This window comes from Dermacentor andersoni, chromosome 11 (genome assembly GCF_023375885.2).
Source record: "Dermacentor andersoni chromosome 11, qqDerAnde1_hic_scaffold, whole genome shotgun sequence".
Lineage (NCBI taxonomy): Eukaryota > Metazoa > Arthropoda > Arachnida > Ixodida > Ixodidae > Dermacentor > Dermacentor andersoni.
The window spans coordinates 87,333,694-87,347,506 of record NC_092824.1 but is presented as its reverse complement, the minus strand read 5'-3'; the positions used below and the strand labels follow the sequence as shown (position 1 = coordinate 87,347,506).

General features: G+C 47.0%; 2 protein-coding genes across 3 annotated transcripts in view; one reads left to right on the top strand and one right to left on the bottom strand.

Moving 5' to 3' along the window:
* Nucleotides 1-6,316, bottom strand: part of LOC126517416 (uncharacterized) — a 371,746-nt gene extending 365,430 nt beyond the window's left edge. For both annotated transcript variants that reach the window (XM_050167135.2, XM_055064532.1), the window contains exon 1: nucleotides 6,246-6,316. The gene's annotated coding sequence lies outside the window, so the exon portion shown is untranslated. The remainder of the gene's footprint in view (nucleotides 1-6,245) is intronic.
* Nucleotides 6,317-6,432: 116 nt separating this feature from the next.
* Nucleotides 6,433-13,813, top strand: part of LOC126517409 (uncharacterized) — a 212,648-nt gene continuing 205,267 nt past the window's right edge. The window contains exon 1 of the mRNA XM_050167117.2: nucleotides 6,433-6,468. The gene's annotated coding sequence lies outside the window, so the exon portion shown is untranslated. The remainder of the gene's footprint in view (nucleotides 6,469-13,813) is intronic.

Genomic DNA, 13,813 nt, shown 5'->3' with positions numbered 1-13,813 from the left:
TCCTTTCTCTTGTCCGCGTCTCTGTCATTTGTTTATTTCCTATTTTATTTCCCTCTTCTACCCTTCTACTCTTCTCTTTTCATTCCCTCCCCCCGAAAGAGTAGGCAGGCGTTGAGCCCCTCTCGGTGGCAGTTGTCAGCTTGCTCCCTGCCTGTTTCCTTTGTGTACTTGTATGTTTCCATAACTAATAATAATAACAATAAACGCCTCGGCCACTAAGTTGCCGCGGCTTGTTCTTATATTTTCCTGTGATATATTTAGTGCGTCCGCCAGGACAATAGAGTCCGCTCCCCAATCTAAAGACCTCGCTGTTTCTTCTCTTGCGCCATTTCTCCGAAGGTAAAACTCCATGGTGTCAAGGCCTTCCCGTTTCATCTCCTACATCCCTTCTCCGAAGTGAAAGCCTCCTAATGTCAAGACCGCATTCTCGTTTTCTCTCATATATTGCTCTTTGACGTCAAGCTCGCCTCCACGTTCCTTCCAATTCGCCATTTCTCCGAAGTTGAAACTCCCTAATGCCAAGGTCCTCCCGCTGTCTCTCCCACGTCACTTCTCTGGAGTTCAAACTCCGTAATGCCAAGTTCGCCATCTCGTCGTTTCCACTCCTAACGCCGCATCTCCCTAATGCCAAGCGCAACCTGTTGTTCTCTCTCTTAATTCCCTTCTCGGAAATTAATAACTCGTAAATGTCAAACCTGCCTTACTGCCGCCCCTTCTACGCCACTTCTCCAAAGTTAAGACTCCCTAATGTCATATCCGCATTCCCATTTTCTCTCCTACTTGCCAAGTCTTCGAAGTTCCCGAAGCCTCGCGCACAACCAGAGCACTAAATCCCAAGCCTCCAACTTCGCAAGAAAAAAAAAAAAAAAAGCTCCCGGCCCCAAGCATGCCTTGTTCAGAGTGCGCACGGGCTCCGTTAATGTTTGCTAATGAATCAAGCGTCGGCTCAAGCCAATGAGGAACGCGTGCGAGAGAGAGGGAATTTTTTTTTCCACCCTCCGGACAAACGAACGCTCACACGAACATAAAGGCGACGATGGCGAGGACGGGTGCACTCGCTGCCAGGCAGAAACGCTGCAGGTAGTGCGGCGAAAGTGAGGGGGTCATCCTGGGACGAGGGTAGGAAAGCGGTGAGGAGGAAGGTCGTCTTCGAAATGAGGAAGAAACTCCGGCACGGAAATCGAATTACAGATGCGAAAAACCGGGCTCGAAAAGAAAAATACGCAGCCAGCAGCCACGCGTAAATCGTGCCACAGCCACACGCGCGGACGTACATAAACCAAAATTGAAGAAAACATGCCGACGTCAGTGGTTAAAAAAAAAAAAAGGAAAAAGATGAAGAAGAAGAGCCGCGGAAGCGCCAGAAGGAAAATAAGCAGCGACACTCGGCGATGAAGGCGGCGAGGGCGGGTGTTTTTCGCGAGAAAATACCGCGGCTGTAAACAAGAGGAGCGAGATATGTGGAAGGAGATATAGGCGGCGAAGGAAGAGGGCGTGCAGACTAGGAAGTTGAAGGAATACCCGTTGAAGACTCGAAAACAAAGCTGATGGAAGGTGGTTGGGTGAAGGAGAGGAGTTAGGGGACGACGCTATAGCGAGTCTTTGGGAAGATCGAGTGCGTGGCAGAAATGCGCTAAAGGCGGGAGAAAAGGCAGAAAAAAAAAAGATAACAAATATGTGAACGAAGGGTTCTACACCGAGAACGCACACAGTTTTCACTTTATCTCGGTAGAGGCGCGTGCACAAATCCGGAAAAGGACGCGTGCCCGGTGAAATGACGGGATAAGTATGTGAAGATGCAAGTTGGCGAGGGAGAAAGAAAGGGGTCGCTAGGGATGGAAAGGGAACAAGACGGGGGATAACCAAGCGTTAAACATCTCTCCCTCTGCGAACGAGCAGCACAGATCCTGCTTTTTCGGAGAGGGCCTTGCGCTGCTTTGCCGGGAATGTTTTAATTGCATTAAGAACTGCGTGTTGAATTAGTGGATTACCGCAAAGGAAACTTTCAATTCCTTTAATTGCGTTAGCGGCGGCATCTCAACGTCCTCACTCCCCCCCCCCATCCTCTGCCTTTCGCGTTCTCACAGCTCGAGCCTCTTGGAAAGGCGGGCTCGGGTCCAAAGGGTTTCAAGCTCCGACGAAACCCGAACTGCTTCTCCCCTTTTTTCTTATTGCCTCGCTCGCTCCCTACCCTTTATTCCCTTCGCATTTTTCCTTCTTGATCCCAAGAAAAGAACGCTGGCGGGCTGGCTCCCTATAGCGGCGGAGCCACACCAGAGCTCTTAATCAGATTACTCGAATGCGAGTTATAAGAATTAGCGCGGATTAAAAAAGGAGTGTACTGCTAATCAACATGCGAGGGACGGAAGCAGGGGCCAGGGGAGGAAGGTGCGGCGGGAAAATGAATTAGATGAAGACGGGGCAACACAACGGAGAGAAAGGAAGGGGACAGAGGAGAATGGAAATGTACGCTCGGGTCTTCATTTCGACCCTTAAACTCTGCGCATTCCATGACGCAAGGTACTGGGCAAGTTAAAATTAAAGGCAATGCAAGAAGCGAAGAGCAAGCCAATTAAACACGCGTGGGTGAAATGAAACGAAGCAAGGTTTACGTACGTGGCATGAAGTATACGGCTGTAGACTACGACTAGGAAATCGCCGCTCTCGGCGCACGGACGTGCGAAGCATCGACGAAGGTTCGCACGACGTAATTCTGTCACAAATTCAGAAGTGCTCTTAGTGAACATTCAAACAAGCCTGCTCGGCGTCTAATAGATTTTATGAAAACACCTTGTCAGAACACCTATATAGCGGGTCCGTTCTAACGTTAGGCAAGCTGCTCTATGAAGAAGAAAAAAATAAGGATAAGGAAACATGGTGCAAGATACGACTTCAAGACCTATGGTGTTCGGTCGTCAAAGGTCTAACGACTGAACCGTGCAAGTCTTAAAATCGTATAAATTCTTAAAATCGTATCTTGCACCGTGTCTTCCTAACTTCTTTTTTTCCGCTGAACAGCTTGGCTAACGTTAGATAGGACATACGGTGTACTGTATGCTTAAACTTCGTATACGAGAGAAAGATGGAGATTTGAACAGGTGTTTCTGGAGCCAATGTTCCGATAGGAAAACTTGACTTGCACCACCAACTTGTACTACGAACTACTTGTATCAACTACTTGTACCGACCACTTGCACCAAACTACTTGCGCCAACTACTTGACTTGCTTGTACAAAGTCATGTATCAACTATCTCACCAACGCGCGCTGTGGAAACTGCTCATCGTCAGCGCAACTGGCCAATGGCACAATATATATATTATCACCCGTACATTGTTTTGCTCCTATGACGATGACCGTTTTGCACAAGACTGCTGTGAAACGTAAGGTAATGCGTACATCAATAGCAGACGGGCTGGACCCTCGAAATCAGATTTGGATGACTGACGACTGTGCTCGCCGCCATAGTTGTACTTTGAATGTTACTTTTTCTTTTTTTCTTTTTCTGGTCGAAAGTTCTCCCGATGAGAGTTAGATTCGCGGCTCACACAGTTCTGGCACTGTCTGGTTCTTCACCGTCACTACAATATTATCGTTACCTACAAAATTACCTACACAAACACCTAACCAACATGGTATACACAAAATACACTATACAACTAACTACCTTACCTATGCACTTAAGTTATCGGGTATTCATTTTTCTATATACCAGACGCGCACTTCTACCGCCATGGAAAGAATGAAGCGCATTTCGGTTGATGACGGGTTCAAAGTTGATAGAGCGTTAATTGGTCAGCGGTTGAGACAAGCGAGAAACGTTTAGAGTATTGGTGGGGGGAAAGCAGGAAGGAGATGGGGCCGGGGTTGTTACAGGCGTAGGCAAACTTACAATGTACATATAGAGGTTTTAATGAAAACGGAGAATACAAACCGAGATACGGGGTAAATGCTAGAGTGCAAGACACGTAGCAAAACCTGATTATTCAAGTAGGCTAGATCACTGCATTTCGCCGCCCCGTTTCAAAGGAGATGCCATTAGAAATCACCACCGTCATCATGGTCTATAGTACTGCAACTGCCATATACTTTCAAAGTTGTTCATTTTCATGGCACTCACTATTGCCAACACTTCCCGGTTTGATCATTGGTGCTTTCGCGCGTACGTTTGTATCTGTATACGTGTGAGTGTATGGCACTTGAGAAAGAGAGAGTGTACTTGTTTCCTTTCTTTCCTTCTTTTATTCATATTCTATTTGCCTTGCAGTAACATGAGAAGCCCGTGACTTGGTTAGCTCTCTCAGGTTACGCTTGTGAAATATTGGTCGATGTGTACGGTTTCCTTGCGACTCAAAACTTTAGCATCAAAGTTTCACATGGGCCGGCCGCAGTTTGTGATAAACGTGGAGGTGAGCGTTGAAGAGGCCACTGCCCGAGCCTAGCTGTCTGTGATGACGCAGCGCGAGCTTTCTGAGCAGTTTAGCTTTAAATACCGAAAGTAAGAAATATTGTGACAGTTTTCTTTTTTTCAATTTTTTTAGGCCATAACTGTATCTCAATACCTGGTGGGCCAGTAATGCGTAACAAAGACTACATCTGAGGGTCCGACTAATTATTTGCTTATAGGTACAGCCCTGCAGTTGCGAGTCGGGAGTGGACTCTTTCTCTCAATACCACTGAACGGTTTTCTTTTTCTTTTCTTACGTCGCGTGTAGTGTGGTGCTAAGACAAATCAGTGAAAGACCCTGTACCTGCGTGTAGTTTACACTCCAATGCATTCTTTTTTCTCTGTTATTCAGCGAAGTTTTTGTTCTCTTCCAGTGATTTCCCACTTCCTACAGTAAACTTTTGAAGTCAGTTATAAAACGCACGCTCGAAGAATAGCTGACTTTACGAATAAGTAGCGACCACACTTGTGCTTGCGGTGATAGATGACAAAGTCGCGCATTGACGTTAACTCGCGCATACCAATGTGAAAAGACACGAAACAGACGGTCAGTCAAGTAACTGACAACCTCGCGTTACTTAATCCACACTTTCTTTTTCCACATAGCATATAGCTTACAAACATTTGTTTGTGTGCATTTCGCTGCAGTTGCAAAAACACTAAGTTGATTTAGCGAGTCGTGTATTTACAAAACAGCTTTTCTTAATGTCGGGGTCATTGCTGCAATACTAATTTGGCGTAAGGCATGCTGATCGTTATTCTTTCTTTTTCTTTGCAGCCCCGCATGCCCGCCAGTCACTGAGCAAGCCTCCACAGTAGCCTTGGTGACCTGGTAAGTCCGCCAAATGTGCCGACGTCGTCATCATTCTGTGCCCTGCTGTGTTGAGTAGCATATCATGATGTTTCCTTGACACTGTCGTCCTTCGTGATGGAGACGACGCTGCAGTTTCGAACGCTCGCTTTGTCTTATCTCCGTGGTCTCATCACACGATTTGACCACGAATTGCTTGATTTTCACCGCACAGTATAGACGTAGATACTTGTCGGCGTAATTTAAGTCTTCGGGCTTTTACCGTAATCAACGAAAACCACAGACCACAGACGAAGAGCTGTGGTTTAACACGTCGCATCTGTTTTACCAGGCAATAACTAATGTATTTCTAGTCAGAAGTCACACGTATACACACGCAAAAGGAAGTATCCAAACAGTAGCGGTCACTCGATGATGCAATGGTATTAACTGCTAAAAACATTACGCTCACTGGTACATGCAGAATTTCTAAGGATTCGAACTGTACACATCATCTATTATGTAGGTGCCCGTATTCCGTTCTTAAAAACTCTGTTGCGTTCCGGAGCAAGTCGCTAAAAGCGAAAACGGGAGCTTGTGTCGTCTGCTGCCGATCCGCCCGACTCGCCGTAAGATGGCGCCACGCATCCATTCGGCCCGCCGGGTTCAGCTCGGCGTGAAAGCAACTCGGCGCGGACACCGAGTTTTTTGCATATGCAGCATGCAGGAAACTTCACTGGACACACTATCGTGAATGAATTATCTAAAACAGAAGTGCGAGCTGCTATGCCAGAAGTAAATAGCTGTATGCTTTCATTCGCCGGTCGTTTGTTTACATTCACCACGACGGCTCACGAAACACCGGTTCCACTTTCCCACCTGTTCGAGCCGCCTTAGGAACGCTTGCGGCCACTATATGGTCTGAATAAAGTATGGGATGCCTACACCGACCATTCAGTGTCCTCTCTAGGCAGGTATGTCTGGGCACGACAAGTAAAAGCGCCTTTACCTTCGCTCCGGGGTCCGCGTACGCCGAAGTCAGACGCGTCCTCCCATGCGCGCCGCCATCTTGCTCGGTTCACGAATAAGGCGCGCGATGGCGCCACCGGCGCGGTCGCGCGTTGAGTCTCGCGGAGAGCGAGGAGGAAAAACCCGGCGCGCGCGAGGGCTGTCGGGAGAGCGTTCTCCAAAACCAACATGGCTGCGGCACGGTGTCAGCTGTGAGGATCCGTGTGAGTACCTTTTCGCTATTTGGCATGATCGCGGCCCGTTCCCGGGCCCGGTACCGGCGCGAGCGCGACGCCGAATGCGGTACCCACCGGACCGCAGCGTACCAGGAGTTCCGGCACCGACGCACGGACCACGGCGAGCGTCGGAAAAGGCGTCAAGCTCGCACCGCGCGCGCGCTACTGCTTCTATTGCTGCTGCTCCTCTAGGAGGAGCGGCGATGCTGCGCTCTCCTATCGGGAGCATGGCTTTCATCCCTCCGTGGGAGCAGCCCGCTGCTCCGCGTCTTCTTCGGCGCCCCGTTACTTGTCGCGCGCGCGCGCGGTGCTGCTGCTGGCACGCGTCCGCCTCGTGCGGATGCTGTTGTGTGGAGTGCGCGCGCCCCTGACGCGGATACGCGTGCCCTGTCGCTCTCCCGACGCCCAAGAAGCGCAACAAACGCTCGGTCCCTTCGCTTCCGTGGCTGTCCCGTGGACGGCGTGAATCACGCTGCGGATCGCATTTCGTTGGCATCTACGAGGACGCGCTTGCTGCAGTGAACGCGTGCGGGATGCGAAAGCAGTCGTGGCCAAGATCAACTCGCCAGGGAACCGGAAGATATGACGACGAATTCAGTTTCGTTTGAGACATGCCGCGAGCGCGTTGCGCTGATTTTGCTGCGACCGTGGTGTTTCGGGAGAGATTTCTCTTCATCGCCTGTTGGACTCTCGCCTTACGTTTCATTCTATTATGTGTGTCGTGGTTGGCAAATAAGTTAGGCATTTTTCTTCTTTTCTTTTACCCGTTTTTAAGCCGCGCATCCGGTTCAAGATGCTTTGTCAAAACACTTATTCCAGCTTTCCCACTGATGACGTTGTCGCAGTGCAACATATATAGCTGTTACCACTTGCGTACTGCATTAACAACGGGACTCCGCGTTAATCTGTATTCACCGTGTGGTTCTAAAATGTCTCCGAAGAGTACGAAAACTAACGGAGTCACCCACGAACATACCGGCTAGCACCGGAAGCGCACTACATCGCGCGTATTCGCATCGTACACGATAACTACGATGTCACTTCGGCGGAGACAGCTGATTCAGCGCAGAGTACGAAAAACGAGCGGCCCGCGTGTAATGCGAAGTTCCGGATTGCACGTCGCCCGCTTCCGCAGTTCTCTTCAACGTTGGTTCTCGTCGCTGCGACGATCACTTCGAAGTGATTTATTTATTTATTTATTTTAATAGGAAGGCGAAAATTTTCACACTCTTCCAAGCAACCCAACTTGAGACGGAGAGGAGTGATGCACTAGACGGTGTAACAATGACATTAGACGACGCCACGGAGTACCTAATTGAATGGTTCAGTTCGGTATTCGAGACTTTAAGGTGAAACGAGCGTTTCAATCTGCACCGCTTCCCCTCTGCTGTGGATATCGGCATCTATGAGCACATTTATCACCTAGCATAGACGGAAACGCGTTTATTGTCTCGTTCTACGCACTGAAACGTTATGCCGGAGGAAAAACCCCGCAGCGAATGCATCAAATAGATTACAAGTATTTTGCCTGCTAGAAACTCCTGTACAAGCGCCGAACTCAGAACACCGACCGAGCGTGAAGCGACTGACATCAAACGTCGCTAACACCATCTTTGGCTGTTGTCAGATTCCCGTCAGGTCTTTTGATGACGCCGACCCGGTTAGTCTATAGCTGTCGGTTTATACTGCGCCAGCGACAAAAACCGATCGATTGAGCCGTTGCGACTCGACAGCGAGAGACGCGTTTGTTGCACGTCTGTCGCCAGCCATGCAAGCTTGCTCTTGTGATTTTCAGTCGCAGTTTGCTTCGTGACGATGGTGTGGTACCATCCTATGTGTTGTTCATAATGTTCAGATTCAAAAAAAGAAAGTTTAAACGGTACAGCGACCGTAGTGGTTGTTCACTACATGTATCCTCTAAACAAATACCCCGAGCATTCATAATTGACTTCACTGTATCAACATAACGATATAAAAAAACAACGGTTTACATCAAACACTTAATGCGGAATATTAAACGCGGCATTCAGAACACGCATCTGGAAGTGCCTAGAGTACACACTATTCGAACTGTCGTTTCTACTTCTGAAACGCCCGTGTTATTTGCTGCACGCTTTAAAAAGTTAGCCTGTATGTGATACCGCAGGTTCCGAGATTTCGATTAGTTTCTTCTCCCGGAATCGGAACGGCCTTATTTCAGAAAGAATGACTAAAACTGCGCGTACTGCAAGTTATCACGTCAATCACATTACGGTGAAGACTATGTTAATTGTATTTGACTTTCTACAACTACTGTCATTTTGTACTTTCCATCTCGTCGCGTTGACATGCAGAAGCTTGCTTCGTATATGTGCCAAAAAGATAAAACGGCATCAAATGCTTTGAAACAGTTTGTTGCACCTATTCTTTTTTTTTTTCTTGCTTGTTTCTCAAATACGGACCTCAATCATGTGTTTAGGAAAATTCTTCTGTTTTATCGCTTGTTTCGTGAATGAACGTGTTTATAACGAAAGGGAACCCATGTATAAGTTTGTGTCATTTCCGTAGTAACTAGGCGACAATTTTGGATCTCTCTATACCACTCTGTAGGAATCAAGCAATATCATTTTGTATGATTTTCTTTCAAGCGATGCGAAATAATTGCGCCTACAATGCCTACAGTGCGTATACCGTGTATCGCGAGGTATACAAACATTTGTTGCAACCGCGGTTCTGATCAGTTCCGCGCGACTTCCGCAGTTACAACCTGCAGATTACTGCCCTTACACTGAATTACTTTCGAAATATACTGATAATTCGTCTTTACTCACGATACAGAAGAAACTGTTGTAATCTATACCTAGGCGCTCCCTATAGTGTACACCCGTGAGCAAAAGTATACGTACCAGGGGTTGCGCGATAAAGCCGTTTTTTGTTGTTTTTTCTGCATCTGCCTGTGAACGCAACTTGAAATTGAGGACTGCAGTCCAAACTTGCCATTGCGAACTTTTCAGTGTGCTCGTTGATTCGAGTTTGTGTTTGTTAACTACGAAGAAATTCAGTTTCTTCGGCGACCCTGTGGTCCGTATACTATTGCTCACAGGTGTACATTGTGTAAATGACTCGATGCTGTTCCGAATTTATGCAGTTTCTGCAAGAATTACCGTTTTGTTCCGTCGTAAGCGTGCGCGAAAGCCTCGACTCTGACGGAGTTTAGACATGCGTGCTACAATGAAGAATTGTCCAGTTCAAACGCTTTGACATTTGCACTACTGGTTTCAATCTCGGTCACTTGAATGTGGGCTGATTCCGAATTCCCTTGCGGTTTATGAACTTCAATGGCTCCTTGGTGGTGCGATACCACTTGTCTATATGCTTTTTTACGCGCGGTGAGATGTTCTGATCCTTTGAAGCTGCGTTTTGAAAACTTATCTCCTCTCTCTTGCGATGCGAAGATCTGTTTTGTCAGTTGTGGCGATCGCTGAGGTTACCATAGGAAGTTGCCCGACTGATGGTACTCGGATAATAGTTTGCTTTTTGCTACACACTATTCCGATTTTTTTACCTTCCCTGTTATAGCGCTTGCATACTGGTCACCATGTCGAGTAAGGTCGTGTCACACGGCGTACCGCAGGAGTTTGTTTCGTTTTATTAGTACGCGTGTTTACGTGTCGAGATGAAATAGAGAAATCATAGAAAGAAAAGAAAAACAAAAAAAAACACGATTTATATTTAGCGACGGATTTGCTTCAGTGACAGAACCGACAAACATCGATGTTCGTTGGAACTGTCGGGCGTAGAACGGCGCCGTTTCTCATAATACAAATCACCTTCGTTTGCAAACAGAATTTTTTATTTGATTTGAGAATATGTGTTAACGTTAACTGACTCGATATTATACCACATTCGTTCAATTTTGCGAGAATTACCGTTTCGTTCCAGTGCAAACGCGAGGCCCCGCGATGGCACCCAAGTGTTTTCGCGAAATGCTAAGTTGACATACACCGAAATTCTTAAAGTGCGCAACCCCGAATTCGCTCGCCCGAAGGAGACGGTCCACCTGGCCGCTAGTCTGCGCGCAGCTTTGCTCTGCGGACACCACTGATCATCTTTCCGAGCGCACAGAGTTTCAGCTAAATTTGTGCAGTGAGGTGAAACACGCTGCAGGATCCGTACAGGTTCATTCGCTGCTTAGCAAACAAAGAAGCGTAGTGCAGAGCACATAGATAGTTACGACGCGTGAAAAGCGTATCGAGAAAGAAAACCAAGCGCGACGTGCATCAAACTGTCTGAAAATCGCACGAGAGTGATGTCACACTGTACACACTTGATCTCGCTGGTCGTCTTCGAACATCGAATTCGCCGCGGATAACAGCACAGAGCCGCTGGCGTCTTTTCGACGATAGGCCTCTACGGGACGTTGTCTCTTTGTATACCGGATCCTGCAGACTGCTGCGACACACGCTTGCAGCTAGGGCGACATTTGAAGCACTCAGGGCTTTCTCCAAACGTTTGCGACACTACAAATGAACGCTACCAGTATGTGACATGGACAACGGAAAGAGAGGCGCGAATACCGTTTGTTCTTATCGATACACGCACCCCCCACCCCTCCTTTTTTTTTTCTTAACCCAGAATGTACAAATCTTGGGAAATCACTGTATGATACGATTCACGTATATGGCAGTGACTCTACAACCACTAGCGTTTGGCTGGTGTAAAGCATGCGTGACGATGATGTTGAATAGGACTGACCGAGACGTTGCCTTGATTTCTTTCCACCACTAAGAGCCACGTCTAAATCAATTCCCGCGAGAGTTCACCGACATTTAGATGCGAAGTGCATCCGGAAAGCAAGTTTTGTTTGCATATATTATCGCGACGAGCGCTGCAGTCGGAAACGCGCACGTCCGTGCAGTCGTGTCCATCCGGTGGTGAGTCAGGAAACGCCATTTTGAAACCGTCATATTGTACAAACACATAACTCGCAACGATGTACATTGAACGAACCACTTGGAGCCTGTGGAACACACGCTGCGATCTTTTTCATCGTGAAAGGAGTCTGAATATGTGGAGTTTATGTAGGCGTAAATTGTGTAGTGTACAAGGAAATTGCTCCTGTGTGGATGCACTGGTGAGAAAGGGCGTTGAATAATTCAAGCGGGTTCTCATAACCTTCTGTGGTTATGCCCTAGTACTTACGATATTAGGCACAAGATACTCGGAGATTTCAAACTCAAGCCTATATAAGGTTCTTGATAGCTATACCACGTTGGATAAACGGATAACACATGTGGAAACGCATTGCTGCAGTATCTGCGTCACACCGAGTGGGTCCTATGCGTTATCTGATGTTTTATCTGAATCCTGAATATTAGTACAGCCTTTTTTTTTACACATGCTTTGCTGCAAATCCTCCAATGTAAAAAACAAAAACAAAGTAAGAACAGAAACAAAGCTCAGCAACGAAAACGGAATCGGTCGGCGCCATGTTTGGTAAATAATTACTGCGTCGATTCAGTTCAACTGGAAATTCGTGCGAGACGGCAATTTTTCGTTGGTTTCCACGGTCCTTCTTGCAACCTCATTCATATTTATACTTAATGATAAGTTTCCCCATTTTCAGGCGTTTTTGCCGTGTCCGAGGGCAACAAGGACACCCCGCGGACTTGACACAAATCACACGCGGCATCATTTGGCATTGTACTACTGGTGCGAAAGCTCCTGCTCCACCGTGAAATAATTAAACCCTATTCACAGCAGCGCAAACTGCGTACGCAAATAAGAAAACTTAGTGTTAACTCTTACAGAACTGGTCCCGTGTTCTTTGAGGAATACTGGTAATTGTTATACTGTAGAACGGAAGCTCGCGTGCGCAGCCATGGTTGAAGCCCAAGATTATGTACGTATCCGCATGTAATATTATGATTGGAATATCTTATCCGATTTCAGTCGTAACATCAAAAGCGTCTCAGGCTCGTCTAAGGCTCCTTCTCCTCCTTCTTTTAGTTAAGTTTTTTTTTCTCTCTCTTTTTTATTTTAAAACAGCGTTAAGCACTGTTGCGTCCCTCCACTTTGTTTTACGGCAACCGATTGTAAATGCGAACATTCCAGTGCCCGGTGGATGACTGACTTGAAAGGCATCATTATCATAATTATAATCATCATCATAATCAGCAACCTATTTTATGTCCACTGCAGGACGAAGGCCTCCCCCTGCGATCTCCAATTACCCTTGTCATGCGCCAACTGATTCCAACTAGCGCCTGCGAATTTCCTCATTTCATCGCCCCACCTAGTCTTCTGCCGTTCTCGACTGCGCTTCCCTGCTCATGGCACACGCTCTGTAACCCTAATTGTCCAGTAGTTATCTAACCTATGCATTACCTGACCTGCCCAGTTCCATTTTGTTTTCTCCTAATGCCAATTAGAATATCGGCTATCCTCGTTTGCTCTCTGATCCACACCGCTCTCTTTCTTTCTTTTAGCGTTACGCCTAACATTCTTCGTTCCATCGCTCTTTCCGCGGTCCTTAACTTGTTCTGAAGCTTCTTTGTCAGTCTCCAAGTTTCTGCGCCATGTGTTAGCACCGGCAAAATGCACTGATTGTACACCTTTCTTTTCAATAGTAACGGTAAGCTTCCAGTTAGGAGCTGATAGTGTCTGGCGTATGCACTCCAACCCATTTTTATTTCTTCTGTAAGTTTCCTTCTCATGATCAGGGTCCCCTGTGATTAAATGACCTAGGTAAATGTATTGCTTCACAGACTCTAGAGTCTGGGTGGCGATCCTGAACTCTTGTTCCCTTGCCCGGCTATTGACAATCTTTGTCTTCTGCATATTAATCTTCAACACCGTTGTTACACTCTCTCTCTGTTAAGGTACTCAATTATTTGTTGTAACTTGTCCCCAGTGTTGCTGAACAGGACAATGTCACCCGCAAACCGAAGGTTGCTGAGATATTGGACGTTGATCCTCACTCCTAAGCCTTCCCAGTTTAATGGCTTGATTACTTCTTCCAAGGGCGTAGGCATGCGTAAAGTCGCAGTCGAGGTACTCGGTTTCAAGGACGACTGGAACCAAGGGTCACTGAAGTCTGCGAGCTTAATCAGGTATATACTCTTCGCAGGAGGAGGAGGAGGAGGAAATATAGAGAGAAGGCAGGGACATTAACCAGAAATACGTCTCATTGTATACTTTGTGCAAATGGCAAATCAGTTCTGCCTAAGCCGCAAGGTGGAAGAATGTTCACGAAAGGAAAAAAAAATTGTGCTACGTTCTTGTGGATGAAAATTTTCCTTTCACGCAACCAATTGTGCATACTCAAGTGGGGCTCGCAGATTTCACTGACCTG